Here is a 15,325-nt window from a genome sequence, read left to right on the forward strand (position 1 = left end):
TGATAATGTAACCGTTCTTTTGTTCAGATACTGAGCATCTGTTTTTCAGAAGTCATTCCTTAGCCCACGGGTGTGAATGTTTTCCAGTTTGGGTCAGTCACAGCAATTCTATTCCTCCCACCAATGATTGAATCAAGAATGGACATGGGAAACAACCCTTGCCAATGAGAAGTAAAAGGACACAGAGGTCGGAAGTGGGACTTCTGAGAAAGAACAAGATAAGACTCATATTTTCCTGCCTTTGAATGACATCATAACAGGATAAGAAGCTTAAGAACATTTTAGCAGTTCTAACCATGAGAATAAAATCTAATTAACACTTCTGATTGTGTGTCACATGGTAGGTTGCTCTACTGACCCCAATTCTTCATTTCTCTGTCATAGACATCTAATCCTTTGCCATGTCCTCATAGTAGGAAGAGTGATCTTTCCTGCCCCTTGATTTTGTGTTTGTTCATGTAACTTGTTTTGGCCAATGGAATGTTAGCAGACCTGATGAAAGCAAAAGCTCCATAGGTGCCTCCATGGTTTGGTTGGTTCTCTTGTTCTTTCCAGTGATCCACCACAAGAAAAACATCCCCCAGGTAGCTGCCTTCCCTTTCAGCCTGGTACTAGAATCAGTATATATATATATATATAAAGTAGATCTAGGCTTAATCCATCCCCAAGAGCAGAGTTGCTTCTGCAAGTTCATGGACTCACCATCTAAAGCACCACTGCTCTAGCTGACCTGCATAACTGTGATCATAAGAATAAGTACTTCTTGCTGCATGCCATTGAGTTTTGGGATGACTTAATACGGAGCATTACTGGGGCAAGAGCTGGCTGATGCATCTGCAAAAACTTCCCAAATGTAGCAGACATTAGTTAAATAATCATATAATTAAATGTAATTCTCTCTCACTAGATTACAAGGTCCAGAGGGCTGCAACAACTCCATTGTCTCCCAGTACCTAGCACAGTAGATTGCATAATAAATATTTACTGAATGGCTATTATTAATGAGAAAGAAAGGCTGCAATAATACATACAGAAAATGTTAAAATCACATGATAGCATAATAAGTAACATTTATGTTTTCATTCTTTTCTACATTATAATCATACTTTTCTATATTGTAATAAGGCTCTTGTATAATAGCCATGAATTGCTTTTATAATCAGGAATAAATGCAAAAAAAAAACTATCTATCTCCACTAAGAAGAAAATATAATTATTTAGAAAGAAATACTATCATGGGTCAAACAAAGAAGTCATTTGCATGAGTTAAATCTACATATAGTTCCAAATTGAAGAGGCCATAAATTTACACAAAGGAGATGAATATGAAGGTGTCAGGACAGTAAATAAGGTCGTGGTTAGCACCAAAATTTAAGACCTGGCTGAGACATACTGTGCTTTTCTTTGCTTTACTTCCTGGAATCAGAGAAAAAATGTCTGAGGTAAGCTGATAAAACACATAGAAATTTAGGGAGACTGGACCAAATGGAAATGCCAGTAAGCTAGTTGTTATTGATGAATTGTCTCTCTCACACTCGCTTTACAAATTTATAGTAAAAGATTCCTGAGAACATCTCTCCAGCCACATCTCCTCACCTTCCACCTCTTTCTACCTCCTTCCACTTCCAATTTCCCTGATTTCTGCTCTCACCCCACCCTCTAAGATGGGGGACCTTGCTCTCTTCCTAGAGTTCTCCAGGCCCCTCCTGATTTCACTTGATTCCTTTGATGATGGCATCTCATCTTTCAAGGATGCAGCAATCAAAACAAAGAAACTAGATGACAGACAACCACATGGATCATTCTGAAAAATAAAGCTTTGGAGGAAAAGCAAAAACTAAGAAAAAATGTAATGTATAGTAGAAAATAGTTTATATCAATTTAAAATGTATACCTTCACATGTATCTCTTAGGTTAGCTCCATATATAAGGATTTGTGAAACATTTAAGATAATGAGAAAGGAGAGTGAGCCTTTCTAACTCTCTGAAATCACTCACACTCTGAAACGCAGAAGGAAGGAAGGAAAGAGGAGAAAGACAAGGGTCCACATTTGTAAGGGCAGAACACAGATTTCACTCCAAATGTTTTAACTGAAGGGGTGTTAATAAAGGGACTACTTAAAGTGGTGTGGGGAGGGTGAAGGTAAAAAACAAAGAATGAAGTCTTGCCATTTGCAACAACCTAGATGGACCTAGAGGGCGTTGTGCTAAGTGAAATAAGTCAGACAGAGGAAGACAAATGCAATATGATTTCATTTTTATGTGGAATCTAAAAAAACAAAGCAAATGAACAAACAAAAAATAGAAACAGATTCATAAATACAGAAAACAAACCAGTGGTTGCCATAGGGGAGGGGAAGGGAGGTGGGCAAAATAAATGAAGGGGTTAGGTGGCACAAACTTCCAGTTATAAAATAAATAAGTCATGGGGATGAATAGTACAGCATAGGAAAGGTAGTCAGTAATATTGTAATAACGTTGTATGGTGACAGATGGTAACTAGACTTATTGTGGTGAGCATTTTGTAATGTATATAATTGTGAAATCACAATGTTGCATGCCTGAACCTAATATAATATTGCATGTCAATTATTCTTCAATAAAAAAAAGGTGGGAAGGTGTATTGGTTTTCTATTGCTGCTTTAACAAATTACAACAGATTTAGTGGCTTAAAAAAACATAAATTTGTTACCTTACAATTCTGTAGGTCAGAATACTGGCATGGAATCTCAATGGGCTAAAACCAAGATGTCAGCAGGGCAGCATTCCTTCTGGAGGCATTGAAGAAAAATTTGTTTCCTTGCCTTTTCCAGCTTCTAGAAGCTGTCCACATTCCCGGGCTCATGGCCCCCTTTCTCCATTTTTAAAACCAGCAGCAGCTAACCTCTCTCTGACCCTGCTTCCATTATCTCCTCTCTTTCTGACCACAGCTGCCTTCAAGGACCCATGTAATTAGATTGGGTTCATCCAGATAATCTAGGATAATCTCTCATCTCGGGGTTCATAACTTCAATGGCTTCCGTAAAATTCTGCTTACCCTGTAGGGTAACACATTCCCAGGTTCCAGGAATTAGAATGTGGACATATTTGGGAGACCATTATTCTACCTACCCCAGAAAGCAATAGCAGGAAGCCATTAGGATCCCCAGGGCAGAAGAAACAATTAAAGGACTTAGTGTTAAGGGAACTCTGGGGGAGCTAGAACCTAGGAACTATCAAAAAGGTGCTGTGGTGAGGTGGGGGGTGGGGCAACCATTGCCAGACACTGCTCTAAGGAGTAAGTATATGGGGGAAAATTACCCCAACCTCTCCCACCCCACCCCCATTCTCCTGCCAATGCTTCTCATTGGGCAAACCTCACCAGAAACCATGCAACAAAGGAGCTTGGGTAATGGAGTCTGCAGTGGTTGACATCCCAAGGCAGAGAAGGGTGGGCATTTTCCATTAGTGGGGGCTGGGAGGATTTCTGGAAAAAGATTTCAGGATAACAAATGAAGAATAACCTGAACATATGACCTGAACTGGGAGGAGTAATAGATTCAGCTCTCTGTACTTGGGGTCATAAAAGGAAAATGCTCTTCCAACAAGAGGCACTGCTACTATAAAGTAGAATCAAAAGTGTTGGGGGGTGGATTATGGAAGAAGCGTTTTTCTTAAAATGAGCACAGAAAGATTTGGATAGAGGAAAATCAATGTGCAGTCTATATCACATTCACTTGCTTCTCTCCTCTTTATTTTGTCACACGGGAGAGCCAGGTAGAAATCACCAAAGCCAATGGTGGAGAGGTGAGGAGAGGCACACAGGAAAGACAATGAAGGTAGTGGCAAAGAACAGAGTAAGCAGCTTAACCCTTTGAAGCAAGGCTTTTTCAAAGAGGTGCAAATAGCAGAAATTCTCCTTCACAATGTCAATGTGTGCTTTTGACCTGGAGTCGGGTTCACATTAATTTATGAAGTGCTAAGAGTCTGGGTCGCTAGAATGGGATCTTTTACTCTACAAACTGCTTACTTAACAACGAGCTGGATTCTGTTGTCAAGGTCTCTCAGAGGTACCGCTTCTAAGACCATTCCTCTGATTTTGTTATTTTTAGAGGACAATTGTCCCCCTTTGATATCCACTTCATTTTATATCCAAGCTATAAATTTCTCCTTAGGCACAGTTCTTGTCTGATTTTGAAGCTTTGAAGACTTCCATCATGGTGAACTAGAAAGTACAATTTGACAGACACTTCCAAAAGAAGGTAAAAGCTCTTCCTGTTACATATACACCATAGGTCTGAGACCATCCTCAAAGCCATTCTGGCTTTACCCAGAATTTCTGAGGGTTTGGAACACATATGAAGTCACTTTGAGGGGGCACTTAGCCTAAAGATGGGTGAGATGGTTCTACAAACCAGCAGTCCAGGAAACTCAAAATTGAGACCAGGTTGGGCGCATGGGGCCCAAACAGATAGGGCAGCCACTCTAAATGCTGAAATCTGAACTAAAATGGAACAAAGAGCCAGATCTTAGTTCCCGCTCAGCCTTAGACAAACTTAAGCAAGCCTTGTAATTAGGAAGTGGCTTATTGGTTTCTATCAGCGTGTCTAGCCCTCAGCTCATAGAGTAGATTGCATTTATCTTCACTGAGCACTTACTCTGGACCAGGAATTGCAAAAAACCTACTTAATCCTTCTCAATAAACATGAAGTCATTTCTATTGTTATCTCCACTTTAAAGATGAAAGAGAATTTGAGGAGTTTAAGTGATTGTGTCACAAATTAACACCGCTAAATGGTAGTGGCAGGATTCTCAAATCCCAGAGCCTGAAGGTTTAACCATCATATAACAAATGCGGTCCAGTTGACCCTGGAAAAGATTCCCCCTGAGTTTTCAATGGAAAAAAAAATAACTGAAGAAGAAAGAAAACCATTGCCTAATGAGTTTGCTCACACAAACAATGAACTAACATTCCACAGGTTAAAGCATTTTAAAAGTTTGATCTAATACAGAAAACTGATTTCACTTGCCACAGAAATGGCACTGGTAATGAAGGGATTCTTAAAATGTTATCTTTATTTCTTAACTGCTTTTACGAAAGTAGCATTTAAGTAACATAAAATTCACTATTTTTTAGTGTACAATTCAACAGTTTTTGGTAAATTCAAGAAGCTAGGCAGCCATCACCACTATCTAATTCCAAAATATTCCATTATCCCAAAAGAAACCCCAGACCAATTAGCAGTCACTCCCAATTCCCCATCCCATCCCAACCCTAGCCCCTGGCAACAACTAATCTGCTTTTTGTCTCTATATGGGTTTGCTTATTCTGGATGCTTCACATAAAGAGAATCATACAATATGTGATCTCCTATATCTCGCTTCTTTTGTTTAGCATACAGTTTTTGAAATTGTCAAGAGGGAGCATGTGTTGGTACTTCATCCCTTTTTATTGTCCCATAGTATTCTATTGAATGGATATACCACAGTTGGTATATAAATTCACCAGATGGTGGACATTTGGATTGTTTATCTGATGGCTAATCATTTTGAGCAGTTTTTCATATGCTCATTGTCTACTTGTATCACTTCTTTGGAAAAATGCCTACTCATATCCATTGCTTGTTTTTAAATGGCAGGGTTTTTTAAAGGTTTTATTTATTTATTTTAGAGAGAGAGAGAGAGAGAATGAATGAGCAGTGGGGAGGGGCAGAGGGAGGGAAAGAGAGAGAGAAGCAGACTTCCTGCTGAACAGGAAGCCTGATGCAGAGCTCGATCTCAAAACCCTGAAATCATGACCCAAGCTGAAGGTGGCTGCTTAACCGACTGAGCCACCCAGGTGTCCCTAGATAGGGTTTTTTAAATTACATTGCATTTTGTATTATTGAGTTGCAAGAGTACTTAATACATTCTAGATAAAATTTCTGTATTAGATCTATGATTTGAAAATATTTTCCCAGTCTACCCCTTGTCTTTTCATTTTCTTAATCATGTCTTTTTTAAAGATTTTGTTTATTTATTTATTTGAGAGAGAGAGAGAGAGAGAGAGAGAAATAGAGGGTGTGCACATGCGCAAGCAAGAGAAGGGGAAGAACAGGGAGGGAGAATCTCAAGCAGACCCTGCACTGAGCCTGGAGCTGGCACAGGGCTCAATCCCATGCCCTTGAGATCATGACCTGAGCTGAAACCAAGTGTCAGATGCTTAACCGACTGAGCCACCCAGGCACCTCAGTGATGTCTTTTGCAGTATAAAATTTTTTTATTTTTAAGAAGTCTAATCCTAAGGTCATAAAGATTTACTCCTGTTTTCCTTTAAGACTTTTATACTTTGGGGCACCTGGGTGGCTCAGTGGGTTAAAGCCTCTGCCTTCGGCTCAGGTCATGGTCCCGGAATCCTGGGATCGAGCCCCACATCGGGCTCTCTGTTCAGTGGGGAGCCTGCTTACCCTTCTCTCTCTCCCTGTCTCTCTGCCTACTTGTGATCTCTGTCAAATAAATGTCAAATAAATGAATAAAATCTTTTTAAAAAAGAGTTTTATAGCTTTTCCTCTAACATTTAGGTTCATGATCTATTTTGAGTTCACTTTTGTGTATGGTGCGAGGTAAGGGTCTAAATTCATTCTTTCGCATGTGGCTATCCAATTGTCCCTATACCATTCCCTTGAGCCATAGGTCTGTTCTTGTGCCAGGACCACCCTCTCTTGATTAGCTTTGCACTAAGTTTTGACATCATGAAGTATGAATTCTCCAACTTTGGTCTTTCTCAAGACAATTTTGGTTATTCTGAGTCCCTTGCATTTCCATATAAATTTTAGGATCAACTTATCAGTTTCTCAAAAAAAAAAAAAAAAACAACCAACAAGCTGGAATTTGGGGAGGGATTGCCTTGAATTTATAGGTCAGTTTGAGAAGAATTGCCATGTTAATAGTATTGAGTCTTCTAATCCACAAACATGCAATATCTCTTCATTTATTAAGATACTTTTTCATTTCTATCAGCAATGTTTTGCAGTTTTCTGTGTAGAATTCCTGTTCTTTCATTAAATTTGTTACTAAGTATTTTCTTCTGTGTTTTTAAGCTACTGTAAATGGGATTGTTTTCTTAATTTTGTTTTTTGGAACATTCATTGCTTATAACTAGAAATACAGTTAATTTTTATGTATTGATAATGTGTCCTATGATTTTGCTAAAGCTGTTAGTTATAGCTATAACTTTTGTACATATCTCATCATTTTCTATACATCAAATCATGCCATCTGCTCATTAGGACAGTTTTACTTCTGTCTTTTCAACCTCGATGCCTTTTATTTCTTTTTCTTGCCTTATTGCATTAAGACTTCAAGTACATGTTGAATAGGAATAGTAAAAGAAGAAATACTTGCCTGGTTCTCAGTCTTTAGGGGAAAGCGTTCAGTCTTGCACCATTAAGTATGATATTAGCTTTAGGGTGTTCATTTGCCCTCTTTAATCTGGCTAAGGAAGTTTCTTTCTATTTCCAAGTTGTTGAGAATTTTTAATATCAAGTGGTGTTGGATTTTGTCAAATGCTTTTTCTGCATCTACGGAGATAATCATGTGGTTAGAAACTTATGTCTTTTTCCTTTTGAGTGGAAATAGGCTGTTGTGCATGAACACCTACCACAATATTTGTAAGGGGAATTTATGCTATTAAATTTGCAAATAAGGTTCACTGTGTACAAGATATAGGAACTTATCAAAAATTGTTAATTTATTCATATCAACCTCCTTATTGAAAAGCTATTTGACAGATAAGTGAAAATATGATACTCAGCAAATCTCTTCAACAAATACATATAATCCAGCCATCTAAACTAATTTAATAGATTAAGTCTTTTTCTTATCAAAATGTTCTACAGGGGTGATAGAGAGACTGATTTGGCTGTTTAATCAAGGAAGTACAAGTTTTCACATTCAAACTGAGTGAACAAATTGACATTAAGACTGCATTTATTTTGTATGGATGTCATTGAGTTCAGTGTAGTTTGGCAGACTAAAAATTGTAGACATATTAGGTAGAAATAAAAATGCAATTTCAGAAGAGATTCATACACTTTTATGCACTGAATTATACTTTAAATTTCTACAGTTTTCTTTGAAAGACAAACCTAACAATGTATCTGAATTATTAAGCATCTGTTCCATAAGAGTAGCTTAATTTCAAGAAGCATTTATACTGAACACGAACTATACCCCCTAAGAAGACACACAGTCCCCAGAATTTGAAGGTGTATATGATTTCCAGGATTAAACTAAAATTTCTGACCATGTGACCATACTTTTGCTCCCCATAATTTTTAAAAATGAACTATATTTCATAAAAGTATAACAACAAAGATGAGGCTTACCACTCATGCATTCATTCAACAAAAATTTACTGCTCACCTACTATGAACCAAGCACTGTAATAAGCACTAAAAATTCAATGGTAGACAAAACAGAAACAACCTTTGTCTTAAGAAGCTTACATATTAATTAAGGAGGCAGATAATTGCATAAGTCATTATAGTTACAATCATAGATGGTAAATGCCATGAAGGAAACATACAGAGTATTGTGAGAGAGAATAATTAGAGGGACCTAACCTAGTGTGGAAAGGTGACAGACATACTCATTTCAGCTGAAATCAAAAGTATAAGTTGGGATTTGTCTGGCATGTTCTTCCCCTTCCTTCCATTTGCCTTAGCTCTTCCATTCTCTTCTCCTGGCTAAGGCATATATAAGGGCAAAGGTTGTGAAAGAGTTATCTCAAAGAACTGAGAGAAGGCCAGTATGGCTGAAACTTTTAAGGCTGAGTTTTGAGGACCTCCAAGATATAAAGATGAGAAAGAAAAGAAGAAAAGGAAAAGTGACCAAGAAAGAGCAGCCAAAGAGAATCTTGTGTTCCCTTGTGTTCCAAGGGAATAGACTATTTCAAGAAGGAAGATGATAGATTATACTGCATGCTACTGAAGAGTCCATTAAAATAGGACTGAAAATGGGGCACCTGGGTGGCTCAGTGGGTTAAGCCTCTGCCTTTGGCTCAGGTCATGATCCCAGGGTCCTGGGATCGAGCCCCGCATCGGGCTTTCTGCTCAGCGGGAAGCCTGCTTCCTCCTCTCTCTCTCTCTCTGCCTGCCTCTCTGCCTACTGCCTACTTGTGATCTCTCTCTCTGTCAAATAAATAAATAAAATCTTTTAAAAAAATAAGACTGAAAAGAATTTACTGGGTTCAGCAATATGGAAGACACTGGCAATCTGAGCAAACACAGTTTTGGTAGATGGTCATCAAGCAAAATGCCAAAGGGGAACGGATTAAAGAGTGAATTATTTACTATAAGGTAAATATTGCTGTTGTAAAAATAAACTCCAAAATTTCACTGTTTAAACACATAAGACCTTATTTCTTGCTTGTGGAATATGTACTGTGCAGATCAGCAGGGATCCCTGTTATATCACTTGATTTACATAAAGTGACAGAGGTTCCATCATCCTAAAGCTGGACCATCTATAATATGCACCTGTCTCAGTAGTTGTTGCAGAGGAAGAAAGCATGGAGACTCATGTACTCACTCTTAAATTTTGAAAGTCCATTGGCTGGACTACTTACATGGTCTCATACTGCAAAGAAGCCAGAAAATGAAACTTTCTATGTGCCAAGAACAAAGAGAACCAGATACTAGTGATCCCTAGTAATATCTACAACAACAAATAAGAAATAATGAAACAGAGACAGTAAGTGTAGGTCACCATTTTAGGAAGCTTAGTTTAAAAAAAAAGAAAAGAAAGAAAAGAAAAGAAATAGAATGAGAGCCAGACAGGGAAAGGATGCGTGGGGGTGGGGCTGGGTATGTCTTTATGTGTGTCTGTCTGTGCCTAGAGAAGCACGGCCTAATTCAAGTTCCATGTTTAGGAAGAATCCAGTAGTGAAAATGATAGACTAAAGACAAGAGAGAGTAAAGAAAAATAATGAAATGAGGTTCCCCCAGAAAGCAGGAATGATGGAATCCAGAGGACAGTGGAGTGTTTGACCTTTGATACAAGGGGGAGGGGCACTGTGCACCTTGTGGAAGGAAGAAAAATGAGCCATGAGTTAAGATGCAAGTAGATTTTGAAATTCAATGGCCATAGGTTAAGGGAGTTCCCTTCCAATGATGTTCATATGTTCTACATGAAGTGTGAAGTAGTTTTCTACTAAGAATGGGAAAAGAGTGGGGGTGAAAGAGAAGGTCAGAAGTTGAGGAAGATAGAAAAGGTAGCAAATGGTGATTTCTGATGGTGGAAGATGAGTCTTGCTCGGCAGTGTGGAAGGCTGGTTGGGACTGGTGATCATAAATTTATCATGATTATTTAAGTAGTTGTAGATGTCCTCCAGCAATGGTGGATTTCTCAACTGACCCTTATAGAAGTGATGAACGATGGGGTTCATCCAGGAAATAGTTTTGCCAGGTCATACTGGATCCAAAAAGGGGGAAATAGTGGTTAAGAATATTTACAAGGGAATTATTTTAATGATGAGATTCACCTAAATCAGTACTGGATAAAGAGAGAAGTGAGATCTGGAGGAAGATGGTCTATGGGGCAAGTGAGGGACTTTAGGAATGTTAAAGTGTGTATATTTGAGCAATAAGTTGGAAAGGGAAGGAGTTGTGAACAGAGTGAGACAGATGTTCAAGAGTACACATAGAGATGGTGTGGTTTTCACTGATGATGGTGTCCACTCTGACTGTGGAATCAAGCAGCTGATAGAGGGTGAGAGAGAAAGCCATTGAACATGAAGAGGCCTAAGAACTGAGCAGCCAGGGGGTTGGGAAGGGTGCTCCATGGGACATTTAATTCAGTTCCAGAATAATAAGGATGAAAACTGTGACATAGGGACAAAGATTTTTTTAATAAATGAGGAAGAAGTTACACAGGAGGTTAACAGATGATTCCAAGGGAAAAAAAGAAGAGGATAACACAACCTCAAAAGAGATGGGGAAGGAGCAATGATCTCAATGTGACAAATGAATCTAAGAGTACTTTAATTAAGCTCTTCTGAGGAAGTGTAGACCCCATTCAATCTGTAAAATGTCAAGATTCACATCAACTTTCTCAGAAATTGATTAATGACCAGCACTTGACCTAGAAATATATAAATTTGTATGAATAAAGTTGATTAAACTACTTTTGGACTGCTTTGGTATTTATATCAAAATCCACATTTTTCTATAGCTAAGAATCCAGGCTTCACTGTTGTTACTTAATTTTAAAAATGAGCATGGCCGTACTCATACAGAGTTCTGATCATGCGAGCATGGCATTCATTCCTCGCCTGAACTTGCTGCTCCCCCCCGTCCTGTCTCTCACTCAGGAAGGGTATCAGAATACAAGGAATGCCCTTAAGCTTTTAAAATTTATAAGGAAATAATTCTCAAAACACACTTGAAATATAAGTAACCTGTTACTTGCTTCTAACCTAACAATTAAATATAGGGCCCCAGTGTGTAGAGACTCTTAGCACAATTTATCTACAACCCTTGGGTTATTCTTATAAAATCTTCCCTCCCCTCTCTGTTGTTTCTCTTGCCCAGTATGAAGATGGAGTCGGAGGAGGGTAAAAGATAGTACATAATTTAAGTTTCCACATGGTTCTCTTGGTTCTCCAGAGCTGGTCTAAGCATGCCTGTAGTTAATTATTTATAATTATCATTTCCTTTACCTACAATAGCTCCTACATCAATAAGCTCTCCATTAAACGCTCTTCCAGTTAAAACCTCCTGGGAGTGCCACTTGTCCCCTGCTGCGACCCGGATTCTGCCCTTACTAAAGCATTCCAATTTTGTTCAGTGATCTCCAGACTACTGGCCCAGACAGTTGAGGAATTTGAGAACTAGTAATGACAGGTCAAAATGTTCTCCATAGAGCACTAGTTCGGGGGCACACTCTAGCTGAGCCTGCTGTGCTGAGAGCGACATAAACCTGGTAAGGACCTAAGCAGGTGCATGCACAGACTGGTCTTCCTTACATGGTTGTGATGCCATCACACATGCGCAATGCCTGCTCATCACTATACACACAGTGCACAAAGGAGCAAGATGGCGTCAGTGGTGTTGAATTATAGCCAGATGACAGATGACAGTGACATGGTTGGCTAAAGACAATTTTTGCCACCATACATATGAGGTGGTGTTTTAGAGTGATCTATCTTGGGAGCATGAGGGTCTTAGTTCTATATAAGCTGACCAAATCTCTGTCCAAAAAGAAATAAATAATCCATTACCATGAGCCACATCAAATCTCCTACAGGAAACCAGGGAAACTCAAAACAGCTGCTCACTGACCATCCCTCCCCAGCCCAGTTCCCCTAGTAGGCTCTGCTAGGGATGTATCCTTTGTGCTTATCACAGGAAACCATGGCCTTTACAAGATTCATGAGTCAGAGGGCTCATTTTCAGAGCCTTCACACCAGTCCTTTGCAAAATGTTGCAAGCTCTTTGGGAAGTTTGTTAAAGGTTATTAGGGAAAAATAGGCAGTAGGGTCAAGCCTATCTGGAAAGCACCATGTTAAACAAAATGAACCCGTTTTCTACAGAAACACTCAGAAGGTTTGCTCTGCTGCTATGAATTAGGAATGAGGTGTGCAGGGTTTATCCTCCTGCATAGGATAGGGAAGATTTTTGTCAAAAACACACCCAGGGCAGCACTCTTCTTTGGTTGGAAACATTGTGGGTGTTGGGGTGGGGTAGGGGGGTTTGCTACTGAAAAGGGCAAGACAAGTAAGCAGGTTTTCGAAAGAAGGGGTTCAGTCACTCTCAATCCCCTGGATCTCACTGAACCAGAAACAGGAGTCACTATAGAGACGACTGAATTGTCCCACTGATTGAATTTACTCAGAACACTTCATTTGTAATTTGGCAACATCCCTGATTGTCAGAGGTTTTTAATCGGATACAAAAGGTTACAGAGGAATACTGCTGCCCAAATCTGGCAGCCCATGGAAGGCTTTTTAATTAACTTTAAAAGGTCTGTGTGAGTCCTACACATGGCAGGATATATAAAACACCCACACTCATCGCTGGAGTAAGAGAAGCAACTGGAACTACTCCAAACTCATTTCACTCGCATTTTTAGAAAGAGCGAATTTCTTGTTTTGAAATTCAAGTTTGCAAATGATTCCATGTAAAAAATAAAATAAAATCAAGTCTTCCCAACAACATGAGTTACAGGGTCAGTGAGGCCTCTCTATTCCAGCTCTTGGTACCTATTGACTTAATTCCTTTTGTCCCTGAAGAGGAGGAGGAGGGGCCCTCCATATACGGGCGACAGAGCTAGAGGAGACCCTCATGGGAGAGCTTGTCAATGATGACACTGGAACGGAGTGACCTTGAGACTTAAATAAATCCACACAGTGAAAAGAAGACAGCAGGAAGTCCTGAGCAAAGCTCGGGATCTCTTTCTAGCCATGCAGTGGGAGCCGGCATGATGACGCCAGACAGAAAATCTCGCACAGTGACGGCAGATGGGTCGTGCTCTCTCCCTACCACCACAGATGGAAAAAAGTCCACTTTCAAAGATCTTTTTCCTACCTGATCCCTCCACCTCCAGAATGCCAGTGTAGACATTCACCAACTGTGTCATTGAAGGTATACCTGGAGGGCTGTGAGGTGCAAAAGAATTCCCTCTGGAAAGACATCTAATCCAAAATTCCCAAAGCTGGGCAATGGGCACCGTGTGTTGGGGGCAGGGGAGGGGGTGGGGAGTCAGGTGCAAACCATGAATTCATCTGAGGACTGGTTAAGAAAAAAACACTTCTCTCACGCATATATGGACAATTGCCTTTTTTTCCAAATCTTTTATAGATGCCATTGTGATGAGTAAAATTCACAGCCTAAATAAGTAAACTAAGTAATGTTTTTTAACACTCAAAAACATTTGTTGTATATTTTCTCAGTCAATGGGTCATAGGAGAATAAACAGAGCAGTAGTTTCCCTAAATATTTAGATTTTTTAAAATTTTTTATTTATTTATTTTAGAGAGCAAGAGCACAAGCTGGGGGAGGAGCAGAGGGAGAGGGACAAGCAGACATCTGGCTGAGCAAGGAGCCTCACGCCAGCCTCGATCCCATGTCTCTGTGATCTTGACCTAAGCCAGACGCTTGACCGACTGAGCTGCCCAGGAACCCTAAATATTTAGATTTTAAAAAAAGACTTCTCATATCCAAGAAGGCCGAGAATGGCTGGGTGAATCCTCCCTTTGTGTTTAGCCAGACCTGCTCTGAAACCTCCCCACATAGGGTTTTCTTGAACCTCCGGCCAGTCCAAGGCACTGTCTGGAATTGTGGGATAAGCCTGCCCGGGACATCAAGCCCCGAGACTGCCTTCCAAAGACTTCCCGGACTGGTGAGGAAAGTGGCCCCTCTGTTGAATGCAGTAAATAAATCATCGTCTTTGGCAAATTGGTTATGAAAGTGTGTGCTGAGGACTGCTACTTCTAAGCAAAGGTGGTTTTTGTTTAAACTACATCAAGGCATTTAGTGCTGACACGGGAAAGTCTAACGCTGCATATCAGCAGACTCATTTCATAAACACTTGAAGCTCTCCTGTCCTTATTACCAGCCCAGCTCTCCAGCCCTGACTGCTATTTGCCTTGAAGGAAGGACCTTCCAGATTTATTAGTTCACCTGACATTGATCCACCCTGAAATCCTTACTAATTGTCTTACAGATCCGAAAAGAAAGCGTTGCCATGAAGACACCATGTGATAAAAAACATACAGAGACCAGTCTAGATAAACTTAGATATATATAGATATATATATACATTATCAACAAAACGGGCCCCATAATAGGCAACACAGACACAAATGCACACACACACACACACGCACACACTGGAAGTCAAGCTCCGTGAGGACAAGAGTTGTTGTCTGTTTCACTCCCTGCTATATGCTTAGCATCTGGAAGAGTGCTGGGCACATTGCGGAGGATCCAACAGTGTTGGGTGGAGAGGCGAGATGTGGGCAGCAGCAGACGGCAGAATATAAAAGATGAAAACTTGCCTTTTAGATGGTTTGAAAACTCTTTAAAATTTGGCCTCCAATTCTAGCTACCTGACTTACCTGGCTGGAGCAAATCTTGGGAATTTGATCTGTGGTCTGGTTGTTGAAATCACATGTATGAGCGAATAATCTTGAATTAGATAGTTCTGAGACTCTCGCTCACATCAGAATCCCTGGGACACCTCGCTAGAGCAGAGGGCTGCCCCCACCGACCCCAGCCGGAGATCCTGAGCCAGTAGGTGTTTGGCAGGGTCACAGAATTTTGTTTCTAGCCAGTCCCCCATGCAGGTGATGCTGAGCTGGCTGGTC

Source organism: Mustela nivalis (assembly GCF_964662115.1).
Source record: "Mustela nivalis genome assembly, chromosome: X".
Taxonomy (NCBI): Eukaryota; Metazoa; Chordata; class Mammalia; order Carnivora; family Mustelidae; genus Mustela; species Mustela nivalis.